The sequence below is a fragment of the Triturus cristatus genome, chromosome 12, assembly GCF_964204655.1.
Source record: "Triturus cristatus chromosome 12, aTriCri1.1, whole genome shotgun sequence".
NCBI classification, from domain to species: domain Eukaryota; kingdom Metazoa; phylum Chordata; class Amphibia; order Caudata; family Salamandridae; genus Triturus; species Triturus cristatus.
Genome location: NC_140595.1, coordinates 138790350 through 138805869, shown reverse-complemented (window position 1 = coordinate 138805869; position 15520 = coordinate 138790350). Strand labels below are relative to the sequence as shown.

Sequence of the window (15520 nt, the reverse complement as noted above, 5' to 3'; positions counted from 1 at the left end):
CCGTGAATAACAACGAACTGACCTTTCTGGATAAAACCACGCAAATATTTTTATTCTAGTCATCGGCACCAAGAGTATTGAAACTTGTAGGCCCATGGAAAAATGCAATTAAGGAAGGGAAAAAAGAAAGTATCCGTCCCAGTATGTTGGCTGAACACTGTCACAAATTGAGAGCTGCATTTCTAGCTAATTACCAACATAATGTACGCACCGCCAGGGGCACTCTATTCATATATCTGCCATACTGTACACAGCCCACAAACACCACAAAAAGCCAATACTGATGTCACTCGAGTTCCTTACTTATGGAAGTGGCACATGGAACAACTCAATGTGACATCAATTTATTTGATTTTCTTCTTTACTTTATTCTTTAATTTTTTTAATAATTTTCAATTATATGAAAAAGTTTCAACAATTTACAAACCACAAATTTACAATCCACACCCACTATTTTTTACATATTCAACACAAAATCCAATATTGAGACATCAAAAAATACATGATCAAAGCACCACATATAACATAAAACAATTAATGACATACTTTGAGAAAGACAAACAAAAACAAAAGACTTTTAGCACGTTTTTACCAATTGGCTTTTTTAAGCCTTACATTCCAACCAAACAGTGCACTGTTCTAATTAGACCCACTGTACTTCAAGTGTAACAGTATACTCTAATTCATAGACAAAATTAATATGCTTGAACTTGGCCAGGGGTAACTCCCTTTTCGTAGCACTTGTTCGGAAAATACATGGTCAACGCGTTTCGAACCCAACTACGAATTTATTGGGTTCTCATCAGGACCATTTTGTCCCTTCTTTTTCCTTTTGAATCTATTTTTAGTGGAGCACATGAGATCGGCTGATCTCATCCAAAAGGTAAACTTTTTTACATAGAGGCGGTGTCAGTGTAGTAAGAGTACCTTGAATGGTATAGCACAGTTGGTAACTTAAACCCAATTTTTGTTCTTTTTAGCTAATGGTCCTGATGAGAACCCAATGAATTCGTAGTTGGGCTTGAAACGCGCCGACCTCGTATTTTCCGAACAAGTGCTACGAAAAGGGAGTTACCCCTGGCCAAGTTCAAGCATATTGATTTTGTCTATGAATTAAAAAGAGTATATTGTTACGCTTGAAGAACAGTGGGTCTAATTAGAACAGTGCACTGTTTGGTTAGAATGTAAGGCTTAAGAAAGCCAATTGGTAAAAACGTGCTAAAGTCTTTCGTTTTTGTTTGTTTTTGTCAAAAAAAGTAGGTCATTAATTGTTTTATGTTATATGTGGTGTTTTGGTCATGTATTTTTTGATGTCTCAATATTGGATTTGGAGTAGAATATGTAAAAAACGGTGGGTGTGGATTGTAAATGTGTAAATTGTTGAAACTTTTTCATATAATAATTGAAAATTATTCAAAAATTAAAAAACAAAGTAAAGAAGAAAATCAAATAAATTGATGTGTCACATTGAGTTGTTCCATGTGCCACTTCCATAAGTAAGGAATTCGAGTGACATCAGTATTGGCTTTTTGGTGGCGTTTATGTATATTGGGTCCAGCCTTTCTGATTAAGGGCCAAAACCTTCTGCTGTTAGTTGGTACCCAGCCCACAGCAGCATCCTGCCCTGTCCCCCAATACAAGAGCACCCGAGAGATTCACTGTTACCCATTAACCTTGCATCACTGTCAGCTTACCCTGAACCACCACTTTCACCACCCTACCATCCTGCTGTGCAAACCACAGGGCACCCTTATCCTGTCCAGGATTTGCATCTTACCCTACAGAATAATATGTACTTTTGTGGGTAAGGGGAAATGACATCATATTAGAGTTTGGTAAAACGGCTGTAAAGACAGATCGATCATTCTCTGTTCACTTGAGTTGCTCTTGGGTATCTTGGGGAAAAGCTGCATTCTTAGCCACTTCCTCCGCCCTTAAATGTCAGTCAGCAGTGCGTGAATAAAAACATGGTGGACTATTTCAGGGTTCAGCTTCCGAAGAAGTTATTTTACTGCCACCTCATTTTTTGTTCAAAGTCCAACATCCTAACATGGAAAGCACTGGACGAAAAGGGCAGGAATTCCTTCAGGGTTAAACATGGGCTACACAAGTAACCAGCATGATATAATATGTTGTCTTCTTCCATATCCCCTATATCGTTTTGGAGTTCTCTTTTTTCCTTCCCCACACGCCATCCTTGGCTCTTTAAAAATGGCCATAACAAGAGAACACAGGTGCAAACACCATACCTCCTGGAACTTGGGTAATTACATCTGTATGCAAGTAGTGTTCCGTTTGCATACATTCAAATAACTTTAATAAAACTATGAATGTATCACATAATCCATAATCTGAAGAATTAAACAAAAAAAATACAAATTGTTTCTAGCCCAAAAGGATCAAAGGTTACCAAATACGCAAGAAGAAGTGTAGGCCTGCAGGTGAAGGGCCTCACAAACGTTGACTGGGCACATTTCAGTTGCCTATTGATGTGTTTGGGTGTTAAATTGGTACCAATGAGGTGAAACTTATTCCCATACAGTGTTATCAGTAAAAATATCTAAATATTTAAGTAATACTATCGAAAAAGGTGCACATTATGCTGCATAATTTGACCTTTCTAGCCGTATAATATAGTCAACCTTGCCGCAAAATTATGGATTTAGATTTGCCACATAATCCATCATCTGCTGCGTAATCGGCAGATAATAGAAATAATTGTTTCTAGTTCAAATGAGTGAAAAGTGGCAGTTTTACGGGCAGGACAGGGTAGGCGTTAGGGCTCAGGGCAGGAGTAGGAGGGATATAATTTTAGGGCGGGGGGGGGGGGGGGGGGGGGAGTTGAGATCTTAACCACTCCTATACCCTTACCAATCATGCCTTTACAATGAAATTGCATGGTAAAGGAATGCGTGGTTAAAGCGCATTAGTGGTTCGGGCTGCGTTGTAGAGGCACGCGTGGCTTAGCCATGCATGCGTCTATCATACAATCCTTCCCTGGATCAGGAACAACCATCCTAGGACCGTTTGCATATATTCAAGTAACTTTCAGAAAATTATGGATTTAACACATAATCCATAATTTGCTGCATAATCTGAAGATTTTAACAAGAAAATCAAATTGTTTCTAGCTCTAAAGGATCAACGGTTTAAAAAAAAAACCCACAAGAACAAGCGTAGACGTGGAGTTGAAGGCCCTCACAAAGGTTGATTTCACATGCTTATTGATGTGTTTGGGTGTTAAACTGGTATTAATGAGGTGAAACTTTCCCATACTGCAGTAAAGTAAAAATAACAAAATATTTAAGTAATACTATCAAAAACGGAGCACATTATGTTGCATAATTTGACCTTTCTTGTTGTTTAAAATAGTCACCCGTGCAGCAAAATTATGGATTTACATTTGGCACATAGTCCATCATCTGCTGCGTAATCTGCAGATTATAAAAATAATTGTTCCTAGATCAAATGGGTCAAAAGTCACTAAAACCACGTTGACACATTTTCCTGCGCCAATGGCCCTTTACGAAGATTGACTGCTAATCTTTCAATTGATTAGTTATATTTGGGTGTTACATTGATACTAGTAATGGCAAACTTCTATCAGACAGTGTTATTACCATGCGTTAAAATGACAAAATAACGATATCACAAAAGGAGCAGCAATACCCTGCATATATATGCCTTACCTTGCCGCATAAATTGGGTCACTTTCTGCCATATAATTACAGTGGCCAAGGCTATAGGTGGTCGACTAGCTAGTTAATTAAATTATATCTGACAGGTGTGAAATACTCATAGCAGTGGTTACTGACTGAAGAGGAGGACTGGGGCTATTCGAATTTTTTACATCTTCGATAAGTTTTAGTGAGTCCTCTATAAAGAGGAGGCAGGGCCCATGGCACAACGTAACGGCACCAAAAACAGTGAGGATTGGTCGTGTGTGCAAGGGCTTTAACGTGCACGTTTTTGCAAAGTATATACATTTCACCAAAAACCATTAACATGCCAATCTGAAATTCTAGCTACTCTCGAAATCATTAGGAGTTCCTTAGAAAACGTAACTGCCTTCAAAGTCGGCAACTTAAATCCACGGAAATGTTTTAAAAAGCATTGATGTTCTAACAACTAAAGTTATTGGAGGGATTGAGAAGGAAACACTTTCTGGATCAAAAACGCCAGTAAGCTGTTTAGTGACGTTTCCCAATTGGATATTTATGGCGCGCAGTGAAAGACATTTACTTGTAATTTAAACAAACCCATACCAAGCTTTAAGAACGTTTGATGTCTGTGAATATGCGAACGATTAGAAGATAAAGACATTTCTTTCGGACCTCAAATTCACGAGACACTGCCTACCACTCACCTTTTGTTTTTTTATCTCTAAAATAGGTACGACCGGGGAAAGCGCTGATGCTTCAGGCTAGCAAACAAGCTTTTCTCTTGGGGAACGTGCAGCAGCCACTGGGCGTCGCCATCTTTGACTACAAGCCTCATCGACGTCTGAGTCCGACCCAGCGAAAGCCACCAAAGAGGAGAGATATTCCAGCCCTCCAGATTACCATAGAGAGCGGCAGCGTCGCTCACATGCATAGAAATAAAAGAAGGACAACGCGTGAGTTCTCATTCATATGGGAAAATGTCGGCCATTTCGGAATAATAATTAAGATGATATAGTTAGTTAGATAATATGAACATCTACTAAATATTCAATGAGTGGTCAGGAAAAAGCTTATATATTGCATGACATTTTGAATTGGAGAGTCCGACAGCTGCGTTAAATAATTCGCCAAATTGAACACTTCAGCAGAATACTTCTATCGTTACTTACTCAAGGGATATTGCACAGTAACTGATTAGGTCTTGCCACTCCACTTTAGCTGTGTGGCAAAGCCTCATGTCACTTCTGCGCGCACCATAAAAACGAAATACCATACAACACATAGGGGCATATTCCCAAGGAGCTATCGCCGAATGGCAATTTATCGCAGCCAAAGTCGAGATAAACTTATCACCCCATTCACAAGCTGGTGCTAACAGCTCATAGCACCAGTTTACCTGCGATGGCAGCCGCAAAAATCATCGCCACAGATGACCCCCGCAACTATCGCTAATGAGAGGCAGAGTAGGCGTTCCCTTGCAAAAATCTGCGACAACACCACTCCACAACATTCTCAACGACCAGCCAGATCGGCGATAAGATCACAAAACAGGCGATAAGGCGCGTATAGCTGCAGGAAATTAACACCTGCTCTGACCTGGTGCAAAGTCGGACCACAGCCTGCACCACAGAATAGAGCCCAGCCCAGAGCCACACCTGAAGGGCAACAGATGCCATGGAGCCACTGATCATGCAGCTCGGAGCCCCAACAGGGCCACAACACCCACTGCCACCACCCCCAGGACCCCAACCCCCTCCCCAGCCACCCCCCACCCGGCCAAAGACATGCCACTTCAACTACACGGAATTATGTACCAAATAATCCGCCTGATGTCGCACAATCACATTTGGTAACATGCATGTGTCGTCACAAAAATGAGCATCACCCATTCACCTTCGATGTAACAAATTAACATTTATTCAAGTCAAGTCAAGTATTTCTTTATTCGGTTTTTAGCAGATAAAAAAACCATAAAAGCAATCGCATAAAAAAGACATTTACATTTCATAACAGTTTTTAAAAACGAGATACTGACAATTAATACAAGATAAAAATACTTTTTTCTTTTTTTCTGTTAAAAAAACAGTAAAAATTGCTTGGTTACTTCGCAATGTTTTATTTGTGATGTTAACACAAGTTCATTACTTATATGTACAACGTTCTAGCGTGATGTGGCTCTCACTTTGCTCAGTTGGTTTACCCAAAACTGGGCACATTTACAAATTTAGTTGATGTCGAAAAATGCATTTCAGAAATTTAACAATGCACTTCGACATCCACTCCTCCCCCAATGATTGTAAGAATAACAGGGCCGGACGGCATCTTCTTATTCCTACATGTTTTAATAGCGGGATCAGCCAGATCTTTCTGTGCTCTCTGTAAAATTTACAAAAGAAAAGGGTATGAATAGTGGCCTGATTTGAAATCTCATCACACGGGCACAGTGATGGTACTGTATCCCAGTTGTTTCTTTCCGGAAAAGCAACCAGACGATGAAAAATATTTAACCTGAATCTTATTAAGAGAAATCTCTCAAAAGTGGTAAGATCGTGGGTTAAGTATGGCTGGATTGATAAGGTTGTTTGGACGGCAACACAGTGTTGCACAGATGGTTTAAAGGCCTCTTTCATTAACCAAATTTCTTCTAAATGGGCCAATGAGAGCGCCTGTAATGCCTTTCTTGATAGTGACCGGATTGTAGCAGGAGCCAGGTAGTATTTTTCCAGTCCCAGATCAAGTAAGAACCCTTTTATATAAGCCAACCAGCCAACTTTAAATGAGTGGTCCAAAGCAATACAATCTGAAATGATTTGCTGAGTGAGTGTGTTTTTATCCCCAGACCATATGCGATGCGAAAGAAGAAGTGGCTGAATTTTTACTAGGTCCGTTAAATATGAAATTTCCAGTTCTGTATGGCACGCAAAAGTAGATGTACTTTTAGGTACCGCTAGGAGGAAATGGAGGAATGCGTTTTCTGCCACTTGTAAGTTTTTAATGTTTGCATACCCCCACACTCCTGCTCCATATAGCGCTACTGACTGACACTTGGCTCTGTATATTTTTATGAGCTCTACTGGTGGTCTTCTGCCCAATTTTTTTGAAAAGTTTCCAAGAGCCATAGTAGTTCTTACTAGATGGAATTTTCTAGACTCTATTTCGGGGGACCAGTTTAATTTATGATCGATAGTAATGCCCAAGTATGGATACTGAGCTGTTACATCCAATTTCTCTTTATGTAAGAATATACCCTTTGGCCTTTGTTTAGCTAATCCAACACTCATAACAAAAGTGTTTTTGATGTTAATACGTAGGTTCAACTCTCCCATAAATTGGGAATACCTATTTAGGGCCTTCTGAAGTTCTAGGGGGGTACGTGCCAATATCACGGCATCGTCCGCATAGAGCAACGCCGGAATCGGACGGTTGTTAACTTGGGGGAGGTCCTGGCTCCCGTTCAGTATAGCTTGCTCCAGGCCATTAGTATAAAGCGTGAAGAGAAAGGGAGCCAGGACACATCCCTGTCTCACACCCCTCTCTACTTTGAACGGCGCCGATAGCTCCCCATTTGTACCGTACCTCACCCTAGCAGATGCATTTGTATACATTTCACGCAGAAAATTTACTAAAGGTAATTCCACCCCCATGTCCAGCAATACTGACCACAATTTAGCATGGCAAACGCAGTCAAAGGCAGCGGACAGATCCACGTAGACCATGTGGAAACTGCCCGCTTTTGCACATACGTATTTCTCCAGGAGCAGGGTTAGATTCAAGGCCTGTTCAACTGTCCCCCGGCCCTCACGGAAACCAAACTGAATGTCTGAAAGTATCCCGCCATCCTCTGCCCACTGCTGGAGACGCTCCAAGATGATCCTGCCTGCAACTTTACCCAAAGAATCCAGCAGGGAGATTGGACGGTAGCATGATACCTCCTGACGGTCCCCCTTTTTAAAAATTGGGACCAAAATTGATTTTGACCATGAGTCCAGTAGTCCCACCTCACAGGCTGCCCTAAGTACCCTTGTAAGTATTGGTGCCCAAAGCTCTTGTTTTGACTTAAATAGGTCTATTGGGACACCATCGGGTCCTGGAGCTTTACCGTTTTTGCTGGTTTTGATGGCTCATTGGACTTCACCGATATCAATGTCTATTTCTAGTGGGTAGTTGGTGTTATGTGGAACGGCGGTTGAATCTGCGCTTATGTCTACTGGGTCCCCTCCAAATATCTTTGAGAAATAATCTACCCAGGTCAATTCATCGATTGCCACATCAATGGATGGTTGATTCTTTTGCTCTAGCAGAAATGGGGATTTTACCACAGCCTAAAACGCGGAGCTATCTTTAAGGATACAGCTTTTGTGCAATTGATCCCATAGGGCCTGTTTTAATTCTATTTTCCTATCCTTTAAAGCTTTATCATATTCCCGCCTTAAGTCTGCTATTTCTTGGGGCACCCTGTTTGGGTTTTGCAAGGCAACTTTCAGTTTGGAATGCGCCACTGTACATCGGTGGTTAAACCACCCCGCTTTCTTCTTTTGAGTATTATTTAATTTTACAAACAGTGCTGCTTTTATTGCTTTTGTGACCTCCTCAAAATTACTTATTGCTTCTTCACTATGTACAGACAAATCTAGGCATTTAGAGATTGAACTGTAAGCCATTTGAATGACTTTCCTTGTGATTTTTTGGGGATCAATTTTTTCCCATTTCAATGAGAAACCATTAAGTCTGTCCAAGTGTAGGGTATTTTGCCTCAGTGCACTAACTATAATTTGCGTGCTGTCCTCTCGCAATAGATGGAATACTATAGTAAGGGCACAGTGGTCACTTTGTGTACTAACGAGGGTTTGAAAGTTGGTGACGCGATTCCCTGAGAAATTAGAAATCAAAATGAAGTCTATAGTGTTTTGACTGCCTCTTCCGGTGTAAGTTACATCTAACCTCTGAGTTAAAACGTTTATTTTGTTTACAATTTTTAAATCTAGGTTGAGTAAAGATTCGTTTAGACAATTTCCAATACTTGAGTGGGAAAAATGTCCCAATGGTTCTTTGTTCTCGTCCATTAACCCACACAAGTTATGGTTGCAGTGTTCACAGGGATGTTGATTAAAATCGCCCCCCCCATAAAATGGTGGCCCCTTTTGCAGAATCCCTAATCAAGGTCGATAATTGGGAGCACAACTGTCGCAGACCAGTTTGAAGTTCCCTGTCTGGCAGATTGTTATAAAAGTTCACTAACAGAACAGACTCGTCTCTACTAAGACGGAGGAGCAAAATTTGATAGTTTGTTTCCAGGGCTAGTGGAGTAATGGCCAGGCCCCCTATGGTGTTTGAAATGAATACTGTCAGGCCGCCTTTTGCTCTACCTGAGGTTGAATGTATTGCAGGGGAAAAAAAGGTTTTGTAACCTACCAGATGGATTTCGGTGGTTGACCAGGTCTCCTGGAGAGATATAATATTAAATTTCTCCAGGAAACCTATGCCCATACCATTTTCTATTTTACGGCGTAATCCGGCAATATTCCAGAATAGGAATGCAATCAAGGAATCTATTTTAGCTGGGGGAGTTTCCATTAGCCCTGAAGATTGTTCCATTGAAGACTCTTCAGTAAATTCCACATCATCTACTTTTTCGTACGTATTAATGCCCGGTGATGGTTCTCCTGCCATAGTACACTGATTTTCTATCTCGTGGTAGCCTATCGGCCTGTATACAATATGATTCGGGGTTTCAGGCTGTTTATCGGGCTTTAAATTAACTTTTAGAGTTGGTACAGTTTCAGAGTGTCTAGAAACATGACTCACCCCGATGTCTCGTTTAGGCAGTCAGTCAACTCCTTCCAGACCTGAGAGCCAAGAGAAATGATTGAATGTGGGAACATCAAAACCAAGGCCATTTAGACCAAAGTTTTCCCTACTGCGCCCATAAAGGGCACTGGATCTTCGGGGATGGACCAACAGGGATTGTGGGTAGAAGTAGTTGAGGTCATGAGTAGTAATTTCTTCCCCTCTTTTCTCGGAGTACCAGTCAACAATGTGTTTGGTTGCACTACGGTCCCTAAAGTTTATTATAACTACATCACCTCTGATATCTTTTGGTCTATAACCTACCCACACTAATCTTCTAACATGAAGAATTTCCCCGTTTATATTGGGGTTAGCGGCCTGTTATTCCTCAACCAAAATGTAACTTTGTTTTTAAGTCCCTGTTGGCCCTCAATTTTTCCCACTGGTAGTTCTGGAACCCCAGTTAAAACCACGACATAGGGTACCGCTTCTGGTGGTAAGTCAATTTTTTGCTGGTATAACATTTGAGATTTAGAGGAAAGGGACTTCCTGACTACAGTAGTCTGGGAGTTGTCTGTCTTATTGATTGGCCCGTCCGCTTTATCATTCCTGTTTGTCATTTGGGGCTCAGTAGGAAAAGACTTCGTGAAGGCATTGGTCTTAGACTTATCTTTTGGTGTTACCTGGCTCTCCGAGCTCACTTCCTGAGGTCTGGGATGACTTTTGTCTGTTGTCAGGGGGGCTACAGTTTTCTTAACTTGTGTTGTTGAAATATTATTACGAAATATTTTCGCCGCTGTATTTGGCCCATTTAATGTCGTACGGTCTTGTTGGTGGGGCCTAGCCTTGACTAATTCGTTAAGTAAATCTGTATTGGTTGTGGTTACTTTTTCTATGCTCCCCAGTTGTTCAGTCATTCTTTTAATTCGCTCTATTAACGGCAGTATTAGTGATTTAACTAATTTCTCCATACTACCCATTAAGTCATTGATAAGGTTGGTGGGTTGAATGTAATTATCCTGTATTCCCTTTCCCACAGTTTTCTCGATGTTCTTTGGGTTGTTCCAAACTAATTTGGGCATTTTTGTGTGTTTGCAGGCCTGGTGTGTCCCCCCACGTTTCCTTTTACCTATTGTTTGCCTGGGGGCAAATGTGTTACTGTGCATTTCCTTGAACGTGGAATCCCTAGAGGAAATAGTAGTTATTAACTCCTCTGGGGTAATATCTGAAGTCGTGTCAATAGATGTATCGTTCGTATGTGGTGGCGTTAAGGAAGTTTGGTCTTGAAGTTGAAATGGGATACAATGTCAGCCTCTTGGGAATTATCAGGGATCTGAACCGTTGGCGTGGTTGCTGACTGTATTTTGCCCAGGGATGAACGTTTGCTATACAAGATTTCGGAAGATAGACACCTTTCCGTGATTTCGATCTCACGTTCGAGCACGGAGGCAGCCTTTGTAATGAAAAGATCAAGAGTCCCTTGGACCGAGCCTCCCACCAGAGATTTCCTTGATTTACTACATCGACCAGTCATGCTCCTACAAGGGTTAATGTAAATGCAGATAGGAAAAAAGGATGGCAACAAACCGGTTTGAACAGTTGCTAAATCAATTTGTCAGAAGAATTTAAAACTGTAATATGACACAGAATAATCCTGGCGTAGCCAAAAACAAATAATAAGGTTAAGTCAAACTTTAAGCTAAAGTCTTAATTCGTATATCTTGAAGTCAGTGTCAGGGGGTACCCCAGCCCAGCCTTGGCCAGCCCCGGACGGCCACAAACGGTCCCGCCCTTGTCCCGGGCTTCTCCCGGCGTGTCCCGCGCACGTCCTCGCGGGGCGAGGGAACAGGCTGTCCTTTATGCGCCTCCTGGCGCGTGTTAGAGTGGCGTCCTGGCCCAGGGGATCCTGGGTGTTGTAGTCTGACCGGCAGAGCCAAGTCCAGCCGGTCCCACAACCCTGTGTCGTTTGCTGGCAGGGGGGGCGGAGCTTATCCCAGCTACAGGAACGGTGGCGGGGAGCCAAACAGAAGCAGGTATGCAGCAGAAGGAGACAAGGGGCTCTGCAACAGGCTGCCCTTTATGCGCCTCCTGGCGCGTGTTAGAGTGGCGTCCTGGCCCAGGGGATCCTGGGTGTTGTAGTCTGACCGGTGGAGCCAAGCCCGGCCGGTCCCTCAACCCGGTATCGTTTGCTGGCAGGGGGGGTGGAGCTTAGCTCGGCTACAGGAACGGCGGCGGGGAGCCAAACAGAGAGGGGGGAGAGAGATAGACGGACAGAGAGGGGGAGTGAGACACAGATAACAGAAGAGATGGACAGGGAGAGAGAGTGCCGACAATGCGCACCCAGGCCACACTGCTCACCTGCCACCGGTGTGTCTCCAACCACGTGCCGGTATGTAGTGCAGTTCACCAGGTCACACATCTGAAACAGATTCTTCATCTGAAACAGAGTCCAGATACATGAATGGCAAAGTACATACAATTGCACAAGACATCATCGCCTGTCCGCCCCTGCGCACCCAGGCAGATGCACCCCAGCCCCTCCCGCCGCCCAGCGGTGCATGCCCGCCCCAGCGCACCCAGGCAGATGCACCCCGGCCCCTCCCACCGCCCAGCGGTGCATGCCCGCCCCTGCACACCCAGGCCTCACTGCTCACCTTCCGCCCTTGGTGTAGAGCAATGAGGGCCCACCACGTGCCGTTGCAAGTCACATGCCTGTAGACGGTGGTGCGTTTCACCCTGTTTTTCAAGAACTAGTGGACCACCTCAGTGAACCTATGTTCAATCCCTTACTTATTCATGGTACTAATTCTACCGAGTGGTTCCCTGCTGACCATGTGGCAGAATAAGTTTCTTTTTATTTGGGTAATGCCCTTGATAAGTCCTCAAGAAATAAATTAAAATCTGAATTCCTCTGTCCTTCCCTCCCTAATACTATGACCAATACGCCTATTATTGACCCTAACATGCTTATTTTTTTAACAAAATTCGGAAAAGATCCATAAAAAGGAGTGGATAGAACCTGGTCTAACTGCCAGGATAAAATATTGGATTTGGTGTGTCCTCTCGCCAGAACTTTTGATTTGGCGAAGAAGCCAAGATGGAGGGTACTATTATTGACCCTGATACCCTTTCTAATTACGCCCAACAGGCTACTTGTATCTTAAGAAATGCCAATGCACATATCTATTTGGAGAGAAGAAAAAGCCTTCTATTAAAAATTGACCCCAAATTAGTTTCCTTGGCTTCTAAAAAGGAGGGTCCTTCTGCTAAAGGTCTTTTATTTGGCGACTCTTTTATTAAAGATTTAGGTAAATATGTTTCCACTTTTGCCACTATGAACAAAGCTCAAACATCTCTTAAAAAGATTTTTTCCCTTCTGATTTTTGCCAGGGCCGGCAAATGTCAGAGTCGCTTTACTGGCCACTCCTCTAAGAGAGGCTCCTTCAACCAGAAGGCCAATCGGACTCTAACACAGGATATAAGCCTCAGTCCTATCCACGTTGTCCCAGAGGTTACCGGTCCAAAGGCTACAGGTACATAGGAGAACAATACGCCGGTAAGTGCTTCCAATTCTGTCTTTCCTCCCATAGAAGGCAGACTGACTTTATTACTAGATTCATGGACTTATCTTTCCAGAGATCTCTTGGTCATACAGTCAGTTCAGGGGTACCTAATAGAGTTCTACCAAACCCGGTTCAACATTACCTTCTTCTTCCCCTGCGTTTCTCCCAATAACAGAATAATCTCATTTGCAGCGAGATTCTGTCTCTGCTTTCCAAACAGGAGGTACAACAAAGTCCCTTCAATCCTTCAGGATTTTCTCAGCAATTATTTTCTTGTGAAGTAGTGTACCAACATTTCAATATGGAAACTATCTTACATCTCAGAGATATTCTTATTAAAAACAATTGGTTGGTCAGACTAGACCTTCAGGACGCTCATCTCACAGTCCCTATTTATCCTTTTCACATTAATTATCTCCAGTTTCAATGAGAAAATTATTTTTATCATCACAAAGTACTTCCCTTCAGCCTGTCTTCACCCGCTTGGTGTTTCACCAAGATTCTACGTCCTGTGGTGGCTTTTCTCAGAGCTCAAGGTATCCGACTTATCATCTATCTCGACGATATTCTCATCATGGCTCAGCACAGGAATCATCTGTTATCTCATCTTTGTCTTTGTCAGAATCTCCTTTTTTGTTTAGGTTTTCTGGTAAACCTTCAGGAGTCAGTCCTGTTACCATCTGGAGTTTCTCGGTTTTCTCATCAACACCTCCTGCTCTATTCTTCAGCTCCCATCTCACAAGTTATCTCTTATAAAAAAGAAGATTCGTCATTCTGTCTCTCCCGGTCTTTTCCCTCAGATCTTTAGGCCGGCTAGTAGGCCTTTTGGCTTCTTCAATTTCAAGCCATTTTTCTTGGCCGTCTTCATTATCTTCTCAAAGATCTTGCCTACTCAGATTCCATTTCCCTCGATCAAGAGTCCAAAGAGGAACTTCTTTGGTGGCTTCAAATTCTAGATGCCTGGAACGGGGGAACAATTTTCTCTGCAGACCCAAATCTTGTATTAGAATCCGAAGCAAGTCAGATAGGTTTGGGCACAAAATGTTGGCAGTTCTCAAATGGAGGAGTACGGTCTCTGTAGGAGTCCTTTTTGCATATCAATAGTTTAGAGATGCTTGCAGGTTACTTTGCCATCCAGTCCTTTACCAAAAACAGAGTCAGCGGAACCATTCTTCTTTGTATGGACAATCTGACTGCAGTCAGATATATCAATCACCTCGGAGGTACAAGATCAAAGATTCTTGAAGATCTGGCAAGACATCTTTGGGATTATTGTCTTCGGTGCAACCTTTGGTGCAAGCGGTTTATCTTCCAAGGAGGTTAAATGTTGTAGCAGACTGGTGCTCCAGACACTTGCAAGATTCCAGCGACTGGAGATTGCACCCTTCAGTATTCAATCAACTTTCTTCCATCTTCACAAGAATGTCAATAGATCTATTTGCTTCCCGTCTCAATACCTAACTCTCTTCTTTCTTCAGTTGGAGACCAGATCCTCCTTAGGCTCTAGCTACAGGTGCCTTTCACCAATCTTGGCCTCAGACTCTTCTTTGCACTTTTCCTCCTTTTCTTCTCATAGCACAAGTTCTGGCTTAAGCTCGCGGACAACGATCCTCTCTAGTTTTAATAACGCCAGTTTGGCAGGCCCACCCCAGGCGTCACTCTCCTTTGAAAATGACCTTGGATTTTCCAGAATGGATTCCTCCTTTCTTAGATCTTCTAATCAACCCGTTAGATCATCAACACAACATGATCTTAGATGACTCCCTGGTACTGATCGCCTGGAGGATTACTGGTCATCTTGTAGAACCGCAGGAATTTCGGAGTAGGCTATCCAACTCATACAATAGTCATAGGCGCCTCGCACCACAAGGGTTTGCAGGTCAGCCTGGATCACCTGGTGTAGCTGGTGTTTGGACAGGAATTCAGATTCTGTTTCAGCCGATAGATATTACTTTAGTGGTAAATTTCTTAGCTTCTTTAGGCTCTCAGTGTAAAGCTTACCGTACCATTAGTACATATGATCCGCTATTTCAGCTGAACATCATTATGTGGATGGTAGACCCATTGGCGAACATCCCTAAATGTGTTGTCTATTAAAGGGAGTAAGGCATGTTAAACTTCCTGTTCCGAAGTATAATACTATGTGGAATGTCGATCTGGTGCTTAAATTGTTTATTGCACGACCAGATAATGTTTCTCTCTCACATAAACAACTCTCTCCTAAACTTACTATGCTTCTTTGCCTAATCTCTTTGAAGCGTATTTGTTATGTGAAAGCTCTGGCTGTGTCTTCTTTTTACTTTTTAGGTCTCGGCTAGCGAAGGCTGCGCTTGCGCAGTCTCGCTTGCGAGATTTAACGTTTTTCAGTAGTGGGGCTTGAACCCGCCCCTCTTCTCCATTGGCTGGCCTCTTAAATGCTGGTCAGCCATTGGAGAAGAGCTTTGTCTGTCGAAACAAGCCCTGTCTTTTTCGGATTCGGGGGCGTGTTTTTTCGCTTCTTTCTCTTTT

General features: G+C 42.6%; 1 protein-coding gene across 1 annotated transcript in view; it reads right to left on the bottom strand.

Annotated features, from left to right (window-relative positions):
* The window catches only part of GPATCH4 (G-patch domain containing 4), a 37976-nt gene extending 33411 nt beyond the window's left edge, over nt 1-4565 (bottom strand). Inside the window, exon 1 of the mRNA XM_085636935.1 lies at nt 4367-4565. The gene's annotated coding sequence lies outside the window, so the exon portion shown is untranslated. The remainder of the gene's footprint in view (nt 1-4366) is intronic.
* Nucleotides 4566-15520: the final 10955 nt, after the last annotated feature.